We start from the raw sequence: 19641 nt of genomic DNA on the forward strand, positions 1-19641 counted from the left end.
TTTGTTTGGGTATTTGGAATTCTAGAACTTAAAGAAAATTTCCTCTTCTGGTGTATGAAACGTACTCTAAAATTAGTAGTCCATCTTTAGTGAAAGCTAAATAATGAAGAATAAGGAAAAGAGAAAAAGTTGATGCTTCACCTACCTAACGAAAGGATGACGACTCATCAGACTCTTCCAGTGGTGTTCTGGAGTTTGCGATTCGGGTGAATAAACGACGGTATTCCATTTCTTATGACGGTATGTAAACTAGAATCCTAGAAGTGACCTAGCAGAATAACCCAAGCATTTAGGACTCCGTATAATCACCTCTATTCTGTATTACGATCGAATGCGAAATTTTACGTTCTGTATTTCGAACGAGCTCAAGTTTTCCATACAACAGTATCACAGAATTAAAGGTTTGACATTCGATAGAAATGCAGAGTAAGGGTGAAATTGTGAAGATTCCAGTTAACATACGGAACCAACTGACAACGAAAACGGTATGATAATCAGCTGTCTTCTGTTTGGCTGGGCGGTGAGACGCGGTCGGGTGTTTCGTATTATTTTAGCTTTGAAGTGAACTGAATGACCTTCATTTTGAGTACCCAATTTTTTTACTTTTTTAACGTGGGTCCAGGAAAAATCAGTGACATCACAAAATACTGTACTACCCTGAAGAATTCTAGATTTGGTCGTAATCTCAAAATCAAAACTCAAATCATTCAATAAGGAGTATATCGAAAATAAAGCACATACATTTGTTTGTACGCATGTATTTGTGATGGTTTTGTCGTGAATACGACTTACTTTACTATGGGGCGCCTTTTCAAAATTAGCCATATGGAAGAATGGGCAGAACTTACTCGCGAATATCTCGACTTGTATTAATGGTAGCAACATAATTCTTTCACCATTTCATCAAAAATATGATCAGGAATTCAGGATAATATTTTGAACAGTGTGCGATAACCACAAACAACTCAAAAATTAAGTTTTCTTAAAATTTGAAAACAACGCGGAAAACTTTTTACTTTCGCTTGGGTTTTTCGCGCAAGGACGACGATTTTGAGATAGTCAGGCACATATCTTCAACTGAATGCGTATAAAAGGGGAACCGTGGTCGAAAATCGATCATTTCTTCTTGTGCGTTCGATGGAAGCAGACGTCGTGGGAGTGGAATCATCAACCAGCAGCGAGAGAGAATGCACCTTCTGCGTGGTTAATAAAAACCTCAAACGCTCAGGTCGCATCTCTCATTCGCTTGCTGGCCATCGAGGCGCGAGGACCAGCCAGCAGCAGCAGCGGGAGTTAAACTTTCCACCAGCAGCGAGAGAGAATGCACCTTCTGCGTGGTTAATAAAAACCTCAAACGCTCAGGTCGCATCTCTCATTCGCTTGCTGGCCATCGAGGCGCGAGGACCAGCCAGCAGCAGCAGCGGGAGTTAAACTTTCCACCAGCAGCGAAAGAGAATGCACCTTCTGCGTGGTTAATAAAAACCTCAAACGCTCAGGTCGCATCTCTCATTCGCTTCGCCATCGAGGCGCGAGGACCAGCCAGCAGCAGCAGCGAGAGTTAACCAGCAGCGACGGAGAATGCACCTTCTGCGTGGTTTAAATCCTCAAACGCTCAGGTCGCATCTCTCATTCGCTTGCTGGCCACCAAGGCGAGAACCAGCAGCGACTGAAACTGGATTCTGAGTGTTATTGGATCTAAATTTAGGTCTTGAACTCAGGGTCCAGTTCTCTATTCCAGACTTCTATTCGGTTGTTCTTAAAACCATAATAATACTCCTAAAGAATTATGCGGAATTTACTTTACTGTACCTCTATACAACCCATTTTTGTCGTGAATACGACTTACTTTACTATGGGGTGCCTTTTCAAAATTTACCCTCTGAGAGAGTGATAAGAATCAGAACGCGTTCTAAGGAAGAGAACAAAATATCTGCTGCTGTACAACAAATCGTCCGGGAAAAATGTTCCGAAAAGTGGTGAATATCGCAGTGAGTTCCTCAATTTGGTCCTTGTGAATGCTGGAAACGAGTCCCTTCAGCATATTGATAGTTTCTTTCAATAAAATATGCAAATCCGAAATGAAATAATCGACATTAAAATTCTGTATGCGGCTATTTTTATAGCCGTTAGGACCGCCCATTAGTGAAAAAGCTACAAACGAAATCAGGTAGAAACAAGCCTCTCAACAAAACTTGAATCAGTTTGGATTGTATCGCCACTGCGAGCAGATGTGTTTTGTGTCGTCTGCACGCTTTCGACAAGAGCGATTACGTCACAGCTGCCAGTCATTAGCATTGGGAAAAAAACAACGATGGAGAGCATTGCACAATATCAGCCGTTCTAATGGCTCTAAAAGTTTTCTAAAGAACTATTAGGATTTGTTGTTCGCAAATCGTAGGGAAATATCCTCAGTTTACGGCAAATCAAGAACAGTTTGCTTAGATTTGTGCACTTTTCGCTGTGTGAAATTCACAGTAATCGAGATCAAGTGAAGCTTTCTTTGTTTTTGCGAAAAATGTGAAAAAGGGGAATGCGTGCATAATTCATACAATTGATATTCGGAAGTGTTAAGGAACATGTCAGTTGTTTTCGTATTCACGACATCCAGTTATGTCTCTGACATTACCCACCCGCCTTTTTTTTATGCTCAGATCACAGCATGCTGTCAGCTTTCGTTTGTTTACTTGTTTGTGCGGTTTATATTCTGCGTTTTCAAAATGTCGCGCATTGAAAAGGAAGTGAAAATTAATGTTCTGGACACATGGCTAAGTGAGAAGGGTATTACTATGCGAAAATTGGCGAAGCGGTTTGGAATTCATCATGCCAGTATTAAAACCATCATTAATAAGTTTGGGGAACACTATTCTTTGGATGAGCTACCAGGAAGAGGCAGAAAACCCGGTTCTTCCTACCCGAAACTGGACCAGAAAGTGGTTCCTCTAATCATGAAGAACAAATCAATGTCAATACGTGATTTGGCCAAAAAAGCAGGAACGAGTGTCGGAATTATCCAGCATATCAAGAGGCGAAATCACTTGAAGACCTATAAGAAGCAGAAAATCTCGAAACAAAGTGTAGAACAGAAGAAGCGGAAATTATATTCGCGTCTTTTGGACTGTGCATGCGTTTTGATGGACGATGTTATGGAAAGGAGGACTCAAAACCATTCCAGGTCCACAATACTTTACTGTCGTCGTTGTGGAGGATGTGAGCGATGCGGACAGGTCGATTTAAGTGGAGAAAATCGGTCGAAAGGTACTGGTATGGCAAGCAATATGTTCCTGTGGTTTGAAGTCAACCATCGATCTGAGTGTCTCCAGAAGAGATTGCTACCTTTATATAAAAAGCATAATACACCTCCACCATTTTGGTCGGATTTAGCGTCGGCTCACTATGCCAAAACCACTCTCAATTGGCTTGCGGAAAAGGGTATAAATTTCGTTGAGAAAAATATCAATCCACCAAATTGCCCTCAGCTTCAACCCATCGAACGTTACTGGGCAATCGTGAAGAGGGTCTTCAAGAAGACTGGTAAGGCAGCTGGGAACATGCAGGAGTTCAAAAAAACTTGGGCTCATGCGTCCGAAAAATGCGATGCAACACTTTTCCGGAACTTGATGAAGAGCATTCGATCAAAAGTTCGAAAATTCGTGAAGGAATAAATTAAATGTCATCCGGTTTTCATTATGCTCAAGTTTAACCTCGTACAATAAAGAATCAATTTTTAGTTTGAATAAAATATCGTTTTTTATCATAATTTGAAAGGAAAATGTGTGGATAGCTTATTTTCGATACACTCCTTATCTCCTATGTATTACAGAGGGATTAATCGAAAAATCACAAATTAAAAAACAGCTTCCAGCCAATGTCGAAGATTTCTTTTGCATAGTCAATCATGTTTTTCGTTTTTCTTGGTGTTGATTCATTGTTATTTCAGTATGGCAAAGAATAGAATGGAGAATGGCGTAGACACATGAAGCACGAGCTGTACCAAGTATACAGTCATGTGGACATTGGAAGGCTTACAAAACACGCAAACTACAGTGGGCTGGACATGTAGCAAGAATGCCCTACGTAATGCTCAGCTGAGAACCTGGGAGCGGTCGTGAGACCTCGCACTATCAACTAATATGACATGTAAATTAGAACAGTTTTGAAGATTTTTTTTACGGTTTTTTGTGTCGTAATTTTCTAAGACGGTTTGAAATTTCAAAAACTCGACTCAGGCATTTTAAGATTTAAGGGTCCCAAAAAACGATTCTTTCAAAAACAATTTTTTCGAGATGACACTAAATCTCGACGTTTCATGCAATTCTAAGACTTTTGGCATCAAATTTTTTTTTCGATTGAGAAATGATGCCGAGTTTGTGACATAAACGTGGTTTTGCATGCTTTTGTGAACTACTCGAATCAATCTGAATTAGTTGATGTCAAAAATGAGCCCAAATTAACGTCAGAAATTATCTAATGAAAAGATAAAAAAAAATTTCATGAGATTGTTTTGAAGAAATAGGAAGGCATTATCAGACCACTAGAACATTTTACTTCGTTACTTCGAAACTGGAAATCGAATCTGGATGAAATTCAATAGTAGGTGATCTCGACGAACTGTTTCGAATGGTATATGAAACTCGACACTCCGAGTCGGTTTTCGCCATTCAAAAGTCGGTTTTCGCTGTGATTGAATATGGTTTTTATTTAAGATAAGGAAAACAGTTATTGTGTTCAAAAATGTTACTCCTTCCTTGCTCTTTCTCATAAAGAAAGACGCTTAAGATACCATGCAAAAATTCTGAATTTCATTAGGATATGCTTTCCGGTTCCAGAGCTACAGGCTGATAAGCACAAAAAAATGAAAAAAAATGTCACTTGCTTTTTTCAAAGATTACTGCATTGATTTTCTCAAACTTAGATTCAACTAAATTGTATAAATTGGATCTGATTTCTGTTAAAAAATCAAAATAATGTCTCAACTGATTTCCAGGGTGCTTAGTGTAAAAATGTCAATTTTGTAAGTATTTTTGTCTTTCTCATATAGAATCAGAACTAATTGGGTCAACAAAAGTATAGAATACTCAAATGCTACTGAGTTTAGAATCAATCGTAAAAGTTTATGTCATTGTATATTAGATTTCCTGAATCGGGAATTTTTTTTTTCAAAAAAGAAATTTTTCATTAACGAATACAAAAATATCATTTGTTTCGCGTGGAAGAGATTCTTTCTGTTGCAGAAACAAATATTTTCGACACTCGAAAATAGTCTCGAGTACAACAACAACAACAACATTCGAAAACCCCCATCCGAAAACAGCTGTAGGCCGATTCGACCGGAGTGGAATTGTCGTCCAACAAACACAACAATTTCATCTGATTGAGGCTTAATTTTCTTTCAAGTACTTTCGTGTACGTCGTATATATAGTTGAAGAAGAAACACAACAACGAGAAAGAGCGGTTAGCGTTTGTGAACTGCTTTGGATTTTACCCATACAGGGTGACCAGAACGGGACATACAGCAGTAGGCCTTGTTCCCGGTGTTTCTTCATCTGAGTTGGTTTTCCAAATAATTCGGGATCGAATTTCGCTTACGGCAAATGCTGTCAGTGACGATTGTTATTCTACGCTATTTTTCCCCCGATCACCCTATCGACCATTATTGCGCTGGATCATTCCGGGAACAATGCGGGATGGCAGATGAAAAGCGGACAGCAAACCAAACCAATAAAAATAACGCGCTTATAATTCAATCAAAAGTACTTTTTTTCAGGAAACGTATTATTCAATCAGAGGCAAATTATGCGTTGCGCTGAAGGGGGCGAACTGGTGAAAGCAACGGTGGCGGCGGTGAGAGGAGCGTGTTGTTTTGTGTTTGTTGATATCTCGTAGATTTGAACTCTGCCCGTGGACAAAAACCCGGTCAAGATGGTGGAAGATAAGAGGAACGGTTATCTACGGTCACATCGCAGAACGATTCGAGGCTTGAAGGTGCTCTCGTAGGTTCCTGATGATGATGGGCGAAAAACGGGTCGGAATCAGTGTTAATTGAAGTCAAGTGATGTGAGTAAAGTAGATTCCACTCAGATAGAACAGACCAGCGAAGCGATTTACGAGAGAGCGAGTTGCAATCGAAGTAGGCGAAATGTGGAGCCTGCCTTTCGCTGTCAATTAAGTACAGGAAACGGCAAAATATTCGAAGTTAAATCACTGAACTCTTCACACAAGCAGCGAACTTTAATAATTTGATCCCAAAGTGAGTGAATCGGACGTTGAACCTAAACTGTTCCTAATAGACGCTGCTTACTGTAGTGATTTTGTAAACACAAGTACGTAATAATCAAACCGAAACGAAGGAAAAGTTTACAATTCCAATAGCATTTAAGTGAAATATCACTGGAACTGGGGAACGTTTGACTTTTTGTTTCCACCCCGTAGGTCTAAAGCTATTGCAAACATGATGGTGATGATGATGATGAGCTCGAAGACTTGTTTGTTTTTGCCGTTTTGCTGCTATTCAGCCGTTTACCTCCTAACCTTAAGCCAGTGCGCTAAAAGCAATAAAATATAATAACAAAAGCACATTTGTAGGTAAGCTGCGCCTAGTTCTCCTCCGGATGGATGGAAGACCACGTCTTTAGTTGGTGCTGATTTGGCAACGGCTGCGGCATCATCATCCTTTTCGTTTTAATCTAACCCCCCTCACTGTCATCATATACGAAACACCAAATTAAACAACGACAGCGGCGATGATTCGGACTGAAAATAAACGCAGCACCAAAAAAAAACATACTTCCATCGATGAGTTAGTAGGTACCTATAACCTTTCCTTTTTTTGATTTTATTTCGTTATTGATCCAATGAGATCGTCGTGGTGAAGCAAACTTTGCGTAGCGCGAAAATGTGCTGTCGCAATAACAACATCCGGAATCGGGGTTAAAATATATTTACGATGGTGAAATCGGTAAACAAATTAACGTGTGATAGCTGCTGTGTTACCGTAACACAGAGAAGACGAAAAACCTGTTTTAATTCACCTAGTGGTGGGATGATGCCTTTCTCATATTACTCATCTATATCTATCAGACGTCACACGGAGCTAAATCAGATGAATATGGTGGTTGCAGAACGGTATTGGTTGATATTTGGCGGAAAAATCACGAATAATCAATACAGTATGCGACGGTGCATTATCATGGTGCAAAACCCGAGAGTTTTCGGCCCATCCCAGTAAGGTCTCTGAGCGTTAATCGTCGATTCTCGAGTACCAATTCCTTGATTTTATTAACGTGTTCATCACCAGAGTTGATGTTGATGGCCGTCCTGGACGTGGTTCGTCGTCAACGCGTTCTCGACCCTCTTTGAATAACTGGTCCCAATCAAAAACACTGGCTCGCAACATACCCGAACAGATGCACATAACTAAATCATAACACAAGTATATCAACAGTTGATATGTATAACAATTTGTGTTATTTTGAAACATTCAACAAATGAAAACGGTTGAAAGTTAAAACTTATGATAACAATATAATAACAAAATCATTTGTGATGTTTTATTCTCATTTGCAAGATTCATGATAACGTCAATTAATTGAAAAAATCACCCTCATTCTTGTTTACGTCCGTATCGGCAGTACGACGAAAGGGTACTTTCGAACGAATACGAATAAGCCATTCTTGTTTTCACTCGAATGAATTTGAACGCCGTTTTTCGTTTGCCCCAAAAAATTCAAATATCAGTAAACTTCTTCAAATAAATGCTAAGCCTTGATGAAATCAGTCCAATTCTTGTGATGAACCATATGCGAAACGCTAAAATGTATGGCAGTTTAACTTCAAACGATACGTGTATTCGAACGTCATTCGTACGAACGGAAAGTCCCATTCTCGTTTACGGACGAATAGACGAAATGACGTGGTTTCGATTCATCAGTTTTATGTTGCGAATCAATCGTTCGAACACATTGAAAAAAGTTTAACCGATTTCTAACAAATTTATTTTCGAGTCTAAAGGTGATTTGCAATCATATCATAAATTTGTGTATTGCAGAAAACATTTAGAAAGCATAGCAGTATAGTAAAATGCTGTTTTTTCTGGCGAGCCTTCGAATATATTCGTTCCAAGTTTTTACGCATCAAATTTTACATCCATTAGGTACTGGAAAATACGCTATGGGCAAATATGCTTTATTTTAAATTAAATGCATGATTTTACCAATGTAATAAATATGAAGACTATCGAAAACATGACAAAATTGCAAGAAAAATGCAACATATTTTTCGCAGATAATACTGATCGGACTGCTTTTTTTACTTTGCACGAAGTTTATTTTAATATATGGGTACGATATTTATTTATTATGTAGCATTCGTCACTTCCTTGATGCTTGGAATCTTCCTAAAAAAAACGACCTGTGCTGCCGATCCTTCTTTTGCAAAGAAGTCGCGTACGTAACATACACGTTCGAGTGAAAACAAGAATGGCTTGTTCGCATTCGTTCGAAAGCATGTGTTCGTCGTATGGTCGATACGGACGTAAGCAAGCATGATGATACAAAGTCAGCGAAAAAAACAAGTCAAATAACAAATGATAGCAAAGATTTTTAATTACAACTAAAATCTGTACCAGAACTGATAGTTTAAAGTTGGATGGGCGTTGTTTTTATGCATGTGCGATGTTTAAAATAGTGATTGATTCGAACGTAAATGGGAATACGAATTTGATATACTTTCGAACGTATCGCATACGGCCGTAAACAAGAATGAGGGTGAATAAGTTCTTCCGTTGCTTTATAAGGAGTGTATCGATAAGTAGTTAGCAACATTCAAACAGTTATTACTCTGAAATGGCTTAATTTTTTGCAGCGTGTTTTGCGGTGACATGTTTGTTTACATGTCAATAACAGCTGCGCAATCGATTGGTTTCGGTACGGTTTATCGTTTAAATGATGAGTCGAATTGATCCGGAAACGCGAAAGAAAATTCTGCACACTTGGTGCTCAGAAGGTGGTGTCACGTACAACGAAATTGCAAAACGGGTGAAAGTGCACCACACCAGTGTCAAAAATATTATCGAGAAGTTCGGTAAGACCCTTTTCATGAAGGATTTGCCCCGATCCGGTAGGAAAACGGGGCCCAGCCAGCCCGGCCGGGACTTACAAGTGGTTGAGTACATCAGGAAAAAACCCATCGGCGTCGACGCGGGATTTGGCCAAGCAGTTTAACACCAGCATCGGGATGATTCAATGGATCAAAGTTCGGAACTCCCTGAAAACGTACAAGAAACAGAAGGTGCCGAAAAAGTCCCTGGAACAGCAAGTTCAGGCCAAAACAAGAGCGCGAAAACTGTATAACCGAATTCTACAGAATAAAGACGAATGCATCCTGAACGACGACGAAACCTACGTCAAGGAAGACGAGCGCTGCCCGGACCGCAATATTATACAAAATCGGTGTACCAGGACCTGGACGACGCTGACACCACGGTGGTGTTGAAAAAGTTTGGGCAGAAAGTGTTGGTCTGACAAGCAATTTGTACCTGTGGTTTGCGGTCGTCGATTTTCTTCACGAAGGGCACAATTAACGCCAAGGTGAACGAGGAAGAATGTTTGTAGAAGAGAATGCTGCCACTGTACAGAAAGCATAAGGCTCCTCGTCTCTTCTGACAGGATTTGGCTTCAGCCTACTACGCCAACTCCGTTCTACAGTGGTTTCCAAAAATAATATACAACTCGTGCTGGATAGCTGCTATCATGTGGAATAAATCTCATATTTTGTTTACGAGGGTTTGACAGATGTTGCAAAAATTTTGACAAGAAGTTTCGTATAACTCTTATCCTTATTGGTTTTAAATTGTGTATCGTAAATTGTAGCACATATGTCTTTTCCTTCAGTAAGAGATAAACAATTATAATTTCACTATATTGTTCAAAATAAAAGATGTTTTGATCATAGTTATACATACAATATATATTATTTTAATTTCCACTATTGACAAATCGAATTTTTGTATAATTTAAATAAATTGTTTATAATTGAAATAAATTATTTATGAACTTATGTCTTTTTTTGGTATACATACCAAAAAGAGCTACACTAATAGATTATCCGAAGCCGGCAGTCGGATCCAAATAATATTCAATAGCTGCATAGGATATTAACCTTCTTCCGAATTATTTGACCTTTTAGTAAATATTGCAGTTATTTTATTGTTGTCAAAAAGAACCCTGCTCGAAAGCATGGTTATTTTTTACAGTTCAATAGTTAGTTTTCGACAGTCAAAGTCAAAGAAAATACCCCGATAAAAAATTCCAATACATTGTCAAACGACGTAAGTTTATCTCGAAGTTTTATTCAAATGATAAAATAAAAAAAAGTACGGGTGTGTAATGTCAGAGACATAACTGGATGTCGTGAATACGAATATGACACGCTTTATTTATGCTGCCGAATTCGAATTGGTAGTTCATCGATTGTTTGAATTGTGCAACTTTCCCCTCTTTCATTACTAGAAATTTAAACGATGCGCCTAGACTAAATTACAGATTAGTTACATTAAACATTCTGAAACGCACTTAAATACTATGAAATAAGCAGTATAGTTCTTTATAATAAAAAAAAATGGTGACGATTTGAGTTAGTTCAGCACGCAGACTCTGAATTCTAAACCCATATTCCAGAACTAAGCTCTAAAACATGAAGACGATTTTTCGCCATGACTACCAGAATGGGTTTTATAGAGTACAGTAAAGTAAATTTCCGCATAATTCTTTAGGAGTATTATTATGGTTCTAAAAAGAACCGAATAGAAGAAGTCTGGAATAAAGAACTGGATCCTGAGTTCAAGAACTAAATTTAGAACCAATAACAGACTCAGAATCCAGTTTCAATTCTAGAATTGCAATTTCGAAACTCAAATTAGTTCCGGAATACAGTTCCAGAATCCAGTTTCAGCACGCAGGCTCTGAATTCTAAACCTATATTGCGGAACTACAATCTGAAAATTGAACTTCTCGTTATGACTACCGAAAACCAAATGATGGCAGGTGCTCTCTCCGTCGCTGATGGTTTAACTCCCGCGATGGCAGTCTGCTTGCCTTGAAGGCCAGCAAGCGAATGAAAGTTGCTACCTGAGCGTTTGAGGTTTTAACCACGCAAAAGGCGCCCTCTCCGTCGCTGCTGGTTGATGGTTTAACTCTCGCGATGGCAGTCTGCTCGCCTTGAAGGCCAGCAAGCGAATGAAAGTTGCTACCTGAGCGTTTGAGGTTTTAACCACGCAAAAGGCGCCCTCTCCGTCGCTGCTGGTTGAAGGTTTAACTCCACGACGTCTGCTCCCATCGAACGCACGAATAGAAATGATCGATTTTCACCACGGTTCCCCTTTTATACGCATTCAGTTGAAGATATGTACCTGACTACCTCAAAATCGTCGTCCTTGCGCGAAAAACCCAAGCGAAAGTAAAGAGTTTTCCGCATTATTTTGAAATTTTGAGAAAACTTAATTTTTGAGTTGTTTGTGGTTATCTCACACTGTTCAAAATATTATCCTAAATTCCTGATCATATTTTTGATGAAATGGTGAAAGAATTATGTTGCTACCATTAATACAAGTCGAGATATTCACGATTAAGTTCTGCCCATTCTTCCATATGGCTAATTTTGAAAAGGCACCCCATAGTAAAGTAAGTCGTATTCACGACAAAATAATTGCTTGACTGTCAAATTTTAACTAAAAGTTAAAATAATTCACCAGATGGTTCACGACCTTAGTGGACTGTAAGACCTTTGATTTGAGTCTAAGTTTGCAAAAAATCGGCTAAGGCGTCTCTGAGAAAATGAAGCAAGCTCCGTTTTTGAAGTTTTTGACCACTTTTTGTGATACTTCTGAAACCGGGAAACATAAATATAAAATCTAAAAAAAAATGTTTCGTGAATAGCGTTTACTTTTCGTCTGCTTAGCGATTTAGATCGTACTGTATAGGCTTGCACTAAGTAGTTCAATTATAATTGCATTGCACTGACGAGTTGAAGACGAAACGCAACGAACAATGAAATAGGGTATGTGCCCATAGCACAAAAACTGCTTTAAGCCAAACCCCGAAATAACAGGTTCACGATACTTTATTCAAAGCAGTCGCCTTCGAAATCAACTCACGAATGCTACGTCGTTTTCTCATACATTCTATCTCATCTCATACTTTCTGATTCATAAACCTTTAGGTTTTCTACCAAAATGCTCGACAATGGCATTTCTTCGCATTGCGGTATAAAAAACAAAATCTGGAAGTTATTTAAAGTCTTCGAATACGTAGGGGAGACCGGGGCTGGTAGACAGTGCCGGTAGAAAGGATACTTGAAGATTTCCGACCACAACTACATATAGCCTGTCAAATCGAATACTTTTTTTGAAAACATCATCTTTGTCCGGAAACGCTTTGCAACGGCGTTCCTTGGCCCTGTGGTATAAAAAACCTGATCCGAAAGCTGTTTAAAGTCTTCGAGGCCATAAGTTCTGTCGTCCAAAAAGGTGCAAGAAAATTTGGCAAAACAAAATCTGTATAAAGGCAGTTAAATTGTCAGCCCGTTTGGTCATCTTTTTCATTTTGTACGCCTTCAATCTTTGCCTCGGCTTCGCTTGTTGCACGTATGTTTTTGACTTTCGAACATTGCGAACCACATTCCGCACAAGAAGATTGAGATTTTTCTCAATGACGACCCCCACCTTTTCAAACACAAAACACGATTCTTTTCTGTAGTTTTAGTTTCTTGGCAAGAGCGCGTACTTATGAAAACGTACTTGAATGAATAAAAAAACGTACTGAATGCAAAGACGTTGTACCTGGAAACAATGAGGAAAGCTGTCATATAAGTGAAAATAAACGAAATTTAACGTAGGCAGGCTTTAAGCCTTCGCCTTTTTTTCATATTAGAGAAATGTTCCCAAATAGTGTTATGGATTGATGCCCGAAATGTTTGAGTGGCGCCATCTTTTACAGAGCACTGCAAACTAACTACCAGCTCCACTTTTGTTTTTGCATACTATGCCATACATCGCCGGGAATCCGTTTCCGGATCGCAATCTGTGCATTTCCCACGCAAAATGCTCAAAAGACTTTCCCGTACGACGGTCTTACCAAGTGACGAACCCGGTCATGAGATCCGTTTACAACATCTTGGAAGTTGGATGAATGAAATATTTTCTCTCTCTCGCTCCGTTCTCTATCACTCACTCAGTTCAATTCGCTCCGCAGTAGGCCGTGCGCGAGAGTGTTTGAGTGACCGTCGGTTCCATTCCAGCGAAAGAGCCCCCCCAACACTCTCATCATTCATCCGCGGTTGAGTTGTGTGATTTTAAATACGATTATCTTATTACGATTCCCAATTGTGGCTATGGGCATTCCGGTTCGATTCGATATGACTTGATCGTTCAGTCGCTCACGAGAGCGTAGCGGAGACGGTTGTGTTTTTTTCAGTTGTTCCCTTGCAGTAAGTTTTGTTGATTTTTTTTTACCTGTTGTGTGGAGACCGTGGCAGCCGGAAGACACACGGACGAAGTTGTTCTGTGCTGTTTTGCAACCATTTGCCGTCTCGTTCGTTGTTTCCTCCGACACCCGCCGCACGCTGAAAAACAACAGTGCGCGGTGTGCCCAAAACGTGGGTGACGTGAAGTGAAGTGAGGTGCATATCCAAAGTACATACATTAGTACTGTTGTTAATTCGGTTGCTACCGTTGGTAGTAGTATTACCCAAATACACGTTGGATAGAGAGATTACTATCGCGATTGCACGGTGACAAACGGAAGAGTCGAGATAAATATCTTTTTTTTCGCAATTGTCGTTGTTTGCAGTGTATTTTTTTTCCTCTGCGCCTGCTTTGTTTTCCTGCTTTCATTCCATCACTCGATTTACATTCAAATCTTGTGACGTGAAAAGTGAGAAGTGATTCGTGCAATTAACCCGCAAAGAAGAGACCAATAGAGTGTGGAAGGGGTTACCAAGCAAAAAAAGAAAAAGAAAAAAAAGGTGGAACAAAATCAGCTATAAGCGGAAAAGAAAAAAAAAGTAATCACGAAGAAGTGCACTCTCTCGGGCGTGATCGCGTGGATGATCATCGTTGAAGTGACGCAAAAAGGGAAAAGAGATTGGTGGGTTCAGGTGTGTGTGGTGCGACACGGGTTGTTGTTTTTTTTTCTTTTTTACTTCGACCGCCACCCGCCGCTGTATGTGTGTCTCGGCGTGTATGTGCACCCTGTGAACGGTGGTGGAGCAAAAAACACACACACGGCAGAGGCGAAAGCCGCAGACACAGCGCCATAGAAGATCGGAGTTTGCTATCTAAATGGATAAATTCTGTTGAAGACGTCTTCGTTGTCGTCGTCGTCGTCGTCGTCGTCCGTGTCGGTGTCGAGCGAACGAAACAGGAATATATCGTCAACGGACTGTGTGAGTGTGTGTGTTCGCTAGTGTTGCAATTTGTTCAACCCTTGCCCGTAGACACGGCACCCGATCGGATCGTCAATTAACGGTTCACGGCTGTCGTCCGCATTCGTGGTGTCGCAGAACAACACCGCTCCGTAGCTGGAAGAAGTGATACGAGCAGTACACGGTAATCCATAGGCTTAGGTTTGTTGAACCACGTTGCCACGATCAACTCTAGAAGAGCAACGATAACAACATGCCATGGAAACTAATTGTGTCGTAGCAATATGTTAGTTATTAGTAACAAATAAAATTTTTCTCATTAGTTGTCTGAAGCTCGTTCAAGCCAGACGTATTTTCTTTCTGATTCGATATTCCTGACTGAGTACTCGAACAGGTTATGGGCCCAGTACCAGTACAGGAGGATCAAATATAGAAGATTGAAGATCTAATCGTTTTCTGAAAAACCGTAAAAGTCGTGAAGCTCAAGATGGAGTGGGGAAAATTGCCGAAGCTGAATAACTCCAATTATTCAGCATGGTCGTTCTCTGTACAAGCTTTATTGCGAAGGGAGCAGATTTGGAAGTTCATCGATCCAGGAGTTCCCCCGAATCCATTGACTGCTGCTTGGACAGAAGGTGATGAAAAGGCGCTGGCGACAATTCAATTAACAGTGGATGAGAGCCAATACGCTATTATTCGGAACAAACCGACAGCCAAGACGACGTGGGATGCATTACAACAGCATCACAATAAAACTAGTTTGGGACAAAAAGTTACGCTGCTCAGGCTTATTACCAACCAGAATTACCGGATTGGAGGCAACATGGAGTTATACCTAGCTGATATAGAAAAACAGTATGCTAGGCTTGAGAACTCCGGATTTGAAATGAAGGAGTGTCTAAAGGTGGCACTTATACTACGTGGACTTCCAGATTCTTTCAACCCTTTGACGACAGCATTGGAAGCTCGGAACGAGGATGAATTGACTCTCGAAATGGTGAAAATCAAGCTCATGGACGAGGCCGAGAAACAAGCAAAGCAAAGAGGTGGTGGTATGGAAGAACTGGCACTGAAGATTAGTAACAATCAGAAGGTAATTAGCTGCTATTTTTGTGGAAAACCGGGGCACCGGAAGCGAGAATGTAAGCTGTTTTTGGCGGAAAGAAATTCTGCAGGAAAAAATGAAAAGAAAAAACCTAAAGAAAAGGTAAAAACAGTGCGCGAAAACGACCAAAAGGAGTCGTTCACGTTTTTAGTATGTTCAAATCAACCAAATGCAAAGTCATGGATAATTGATTCAGGTGCTACGTCTCATTTAGTGAAAGATCGTAATGCATTCGTACGGTTGGACAACAGTGCAAGACCAGTTATATCGTCGGCGGATGGTAAAACCCTACGAACGGAAGGTATCGGCGACTGTGTGATTGAGTGCTTAATAAGTAGCGAAGAAAAAGTGACCATCACTTTAACAGGCGTTATTTTTGCTCCTGAGCTCGAGACTAACTTGATATCAGTAGCAAAATTGGCAGAAAAAGGTGTTAAAGCAGATTTCAATTCGAAGGGCTGTAAATTAATATATAATAAAAAGGTGATTGCAACTGCTGATCGAATTGGTGGTCTCTACTGGTTGAATGTCGCAGACGGACGTTCTCTCGTCGTGAACAACAAACAACACAATACCGATTGTCAGCACGTATGGCACCGACGACTTGGCCATCGCGATCCGAATGTTCTTGATGTCATTGAACGGAAGGGATTGGCGTCCGGTATTAATGTATCAAGCTGTAGACTTCGAATTACGTGCAAATGCTGTATCGAAGGAAAAATGTCCCGTCCATCATTTCCTCAAGTAGCCGAGAAGACATCAAGAGAAATTCTCGACATAGTTCATAGCGACGTTTGCGGACCAATGACGGAGACTCCTGGTGGTTGTAGGTATTATATGACCATGATAGATGACCATAGCAGATATACGGTGGTTTATTTTTTGAGAGAAAAATGCGAAGTTAAACAAAGAATTAAAGATTACGTACGATTTACAAAAACCCAATTCGGAAAGAAACCGAAAATTATTCGTTCGGACAGAGGTGGTGAGTACAGCAGTAAAAGTTTGCGCGAATTTTACAAAGAAGAAGGAATTAAACCTGAATATACCGCTGGATACTCTCCTCAGCAGAACGGAGTAGCTGAAAGAAAAAATAGATCTTTGAACGAGATGGGATTGTGCATGTTATTGGATGCTGGTCTACCCAGACGATTTTGGGCAGAAGCAATAAATACATCAACTTATTTGCAAAACAGATTACCTTCTACAGCTATTACGACAACGCCGTTCGAGATATGGTTTGGCAAAAAGCCTGACATGAAACATTTACGGATTTTTGGTTGTGAAGCGTTTGTTTGGACACCAGCTCAAAAACGTAAAAAGTTTGATAAAAAAGCGATAAAAATGACCTTTGTTGGCTACTCATCAGAGAACAAAGCGTACAGATTGCTCGATACGAAGACTGGAAATGTCGTTATCAGTCGTGATGTACGGTTCTTGGAACTTGAAGACGACAAATCATGTAGGGAAACAACTGGAGATGTGGAAATTGAGGCGGTAGCTGACTCAGAAGTAGCTGTTCAGTTGGAAGATCGATTAATCACCGAACAGGGAGAAAATGACAATCATCAATCAGAAGTTGTGGATGATCACGAACATTTACCTGAGATTACGCGACGATCCAGTAGACCAAACTTCGGTATTCCACCACAGAGATTCGGTACCATTGGATTGGCCCTATCACACGTAGAGCCAAAAACTTTTGCCGAGGCTATCGAAAGTCCTGACCGTGACAAATGGAAGCTGGCAATGGAAGAAGAAATGGCTTCACATCGGGAAAACGGATCGTGGGAATTCACCAAGCTACCCCTGGACCGTAAAGCTATCGGATGTAAGTGGGTCTACAAATGTAAGGAGGACGAAACTGGGAAGACAGTACGATTTAAAGCCAGATTAGTTGCTCAAGGTTTTTCCCAGAAGTATGGAAGTGACTATGATCAGGTGTTTGCTCCAGTAGTAAAACAAGCAACCTTTCGGACAGTGCTAGTGTTGGCCAGAAGAAAACATATGTGTGTGAGACACATGGACATCAAAACAGCGTATTTATATGGAGAGCTTAAGGAGGAGATTTATATGAAGCAGCCTCCAGGATACGGTTGTAATGATCAAGAGACAGTTTGTCGGCTAAAACGGAGTTTATATGGTCTAAAGCAGGGCGCTCGTGTCTGGAACCAGCATATAAATAATGTACTACAGGATATTGGTTTCCAACGGTCGAATGCAGATCCCTGTCTCTACACGCGACAAATTGAAGGACGCCTTACGTACATGTTAATTTACGTCGATGATATAATTGTGGTATGTCATCTCGAGGATGAATATAAAGCGCTAGTAGGAGTTCTAAGAAGAAAACTCAGAATTGTGGAACTAGGAGAATTAAAGTTTTTCCTGGGGATTCACGTAAGAAAACATGTAGACCAGTATATGCTAAGTCAGTCGTCTTACATTTCGAAACTTCTCGTGCGATTCAAAATGGAGAAATGCAAAATATCTAAAGTTCCTATGGCAAGTGGCTTTATACAACAAAAGGAGGAGGATAGCGACACTTTTTCGGAGAAGGATGTGTATGAAAGCCTTATTGGAGCTTTGTTGTATATAGCCATAAACACACGTCCGGATATTTCTATAGCAACTTCGATTCTTGGAAGACGTGTATCAAACCCAACAGTAGCAGATTGGAATGAGGCTAAAAAGGTGCTTCGCTATCTCAAAGGCACAATTAATCACGGGCTAAATCTAGGAGACAGTAAGCAGCTAGAAGTAAAATGTTTCGTCGATGCTGACTGGGCTGGTGAAGTAGGAGATCGTAAATCAAACACTGGTTACATTTTAAAGTTTGGTGATGGTCTTGTGAGTTGGGGATGCAGGAAGCAGAATAGTGTTGCACTTTCAAGCACAGAGGCAGAATATATTGCTTTGGCGGAATGTATGCAGGAACTACAATGGCTTCGTAAATTGCTGGAGGATTTGAAAATAGAATTAAGGTTACCAATACAAGTGAATGAGGACAACCAAAGTTGCATCGCACTCACAGTTGCAGATAGGGTATCTCGAAAATCGAAGCATATTGCTATCAAATATTGTTTTGTGAAGGACTTAGTCGAAAATAGAATTGTTCAAATGCGTTATTGTTCCACGGAGCATATGGAAGCAGATATTTTGACTAAACCGCTAGGAGCAATTAAATTACGTCAGTTTCGTGAAGCTATTGGAATCCATTCGACCGATGTTGAGGAGGAGTGTTGAACCACGTTGCCACGATCAACTCTAGAAGAGCAAAGATAACAACATGCCATGGAAACTAATTGTGTCGTAGCAATATGTTAGTTATTAGTAACAAATAAAATTTTTCTCATTAGTTGTCTGAAGCTCGTTCAAGCCAGACGTATTTTCTTTCTGATTCGATATTCCTGACTGAGTACTCGAACAAGGTTTAGTTAAGTTATTCGATTTATTTGATGGGGTTTGAAGAATTATGAAGGTTACCAAAAACTGCTGTTTTAAGGTCTGACTGATAACGATCAGAGGTTTCGACACAAAATTTCATTATTTTGTCAAAGATGCTTGATTGACAGAGTTAAATGATATATTTCTGTGTTTGAAAATTGCGTAAAATATGGTTGTAAAATAAAAAGTCTTTATATAATTCAGCGCCTTCTATGATTCGGCTCTTGTTTCTTCAATCGACTCAAAACGCGTTCCCCGAAGTGACCTTTAAAATTTGAAGAACAGCCAGAAGTTACACGGAGCCAAATCAGCCGAGTACGGTGGTTGTGGAATGGAGAGACAGCACATTATCGTGGTGCAAAAACCAGTCACTGTTAGACCATAATTCTCCCATAAACGCCTCTTGAAGTTTATAGCTTCACCACTTTCGTCTTCAACACATTGTCAGTCTTTTATAATCATTTTGCACCAATCAAATGTTGTTGTTTTTGCTAGCATTCTGCAGCGTTCACAGTTTCCGCAGCGATTCGATAATCGCACTTTTTTGTTGAGCTATGTTGGGCATTGTTTGTTCTGACGTCTCAAAAAAAAATGCCCTTCTCAGACACTAATGACTTTCTTATAATTCGATACTCGACATGAATGTCAGCAAACAGTGCTGCCAATAACAGCG

General features: G+C 40.1%; 1 protein-coding gene across 3 annotated transcripts in view; it reads left to right on the forward strand.

Moving 5' to 3' along the window:
* The first annotated feature begins 13438 nt into the window (after positions 1 to 13438).
* Positions 13439 to 19641, forward strand: part of LOC131426308 (low-density lipoprotein receptor-related protein 2) — a 115834-nt gene continuing 109631 nt past the window's right edge. The window contains exon 1 of one of the 3 annotated variants that reach the window (XM_058588938.1): positions 13439 to 14600. The gene's annotated coding sequence lies outside the window, so the exon portion shown is untranslated. The remainder of the gene's footprint in view (positions 14601 to 19641) is intronic. The other 2 variants (XM_058588940.1, XM_058588941.1) reach the window with 2 other exon arrangements.

The sequence above is a fragment of the Malaya genurostris genome, chromosome 1 (genome assembly GCF_030247185.1).
Source record: "Malaya genurostris strain Urasoe2022 chromosome 1, Malgen_1.1, whole genome shotgun sequence".
NCBI classification, from domain to species: Eukaryota; Metazoa; Arthropoda; class Insecta; order Diptera; family Culicidae; genus Malaya; species Malaya genurostris.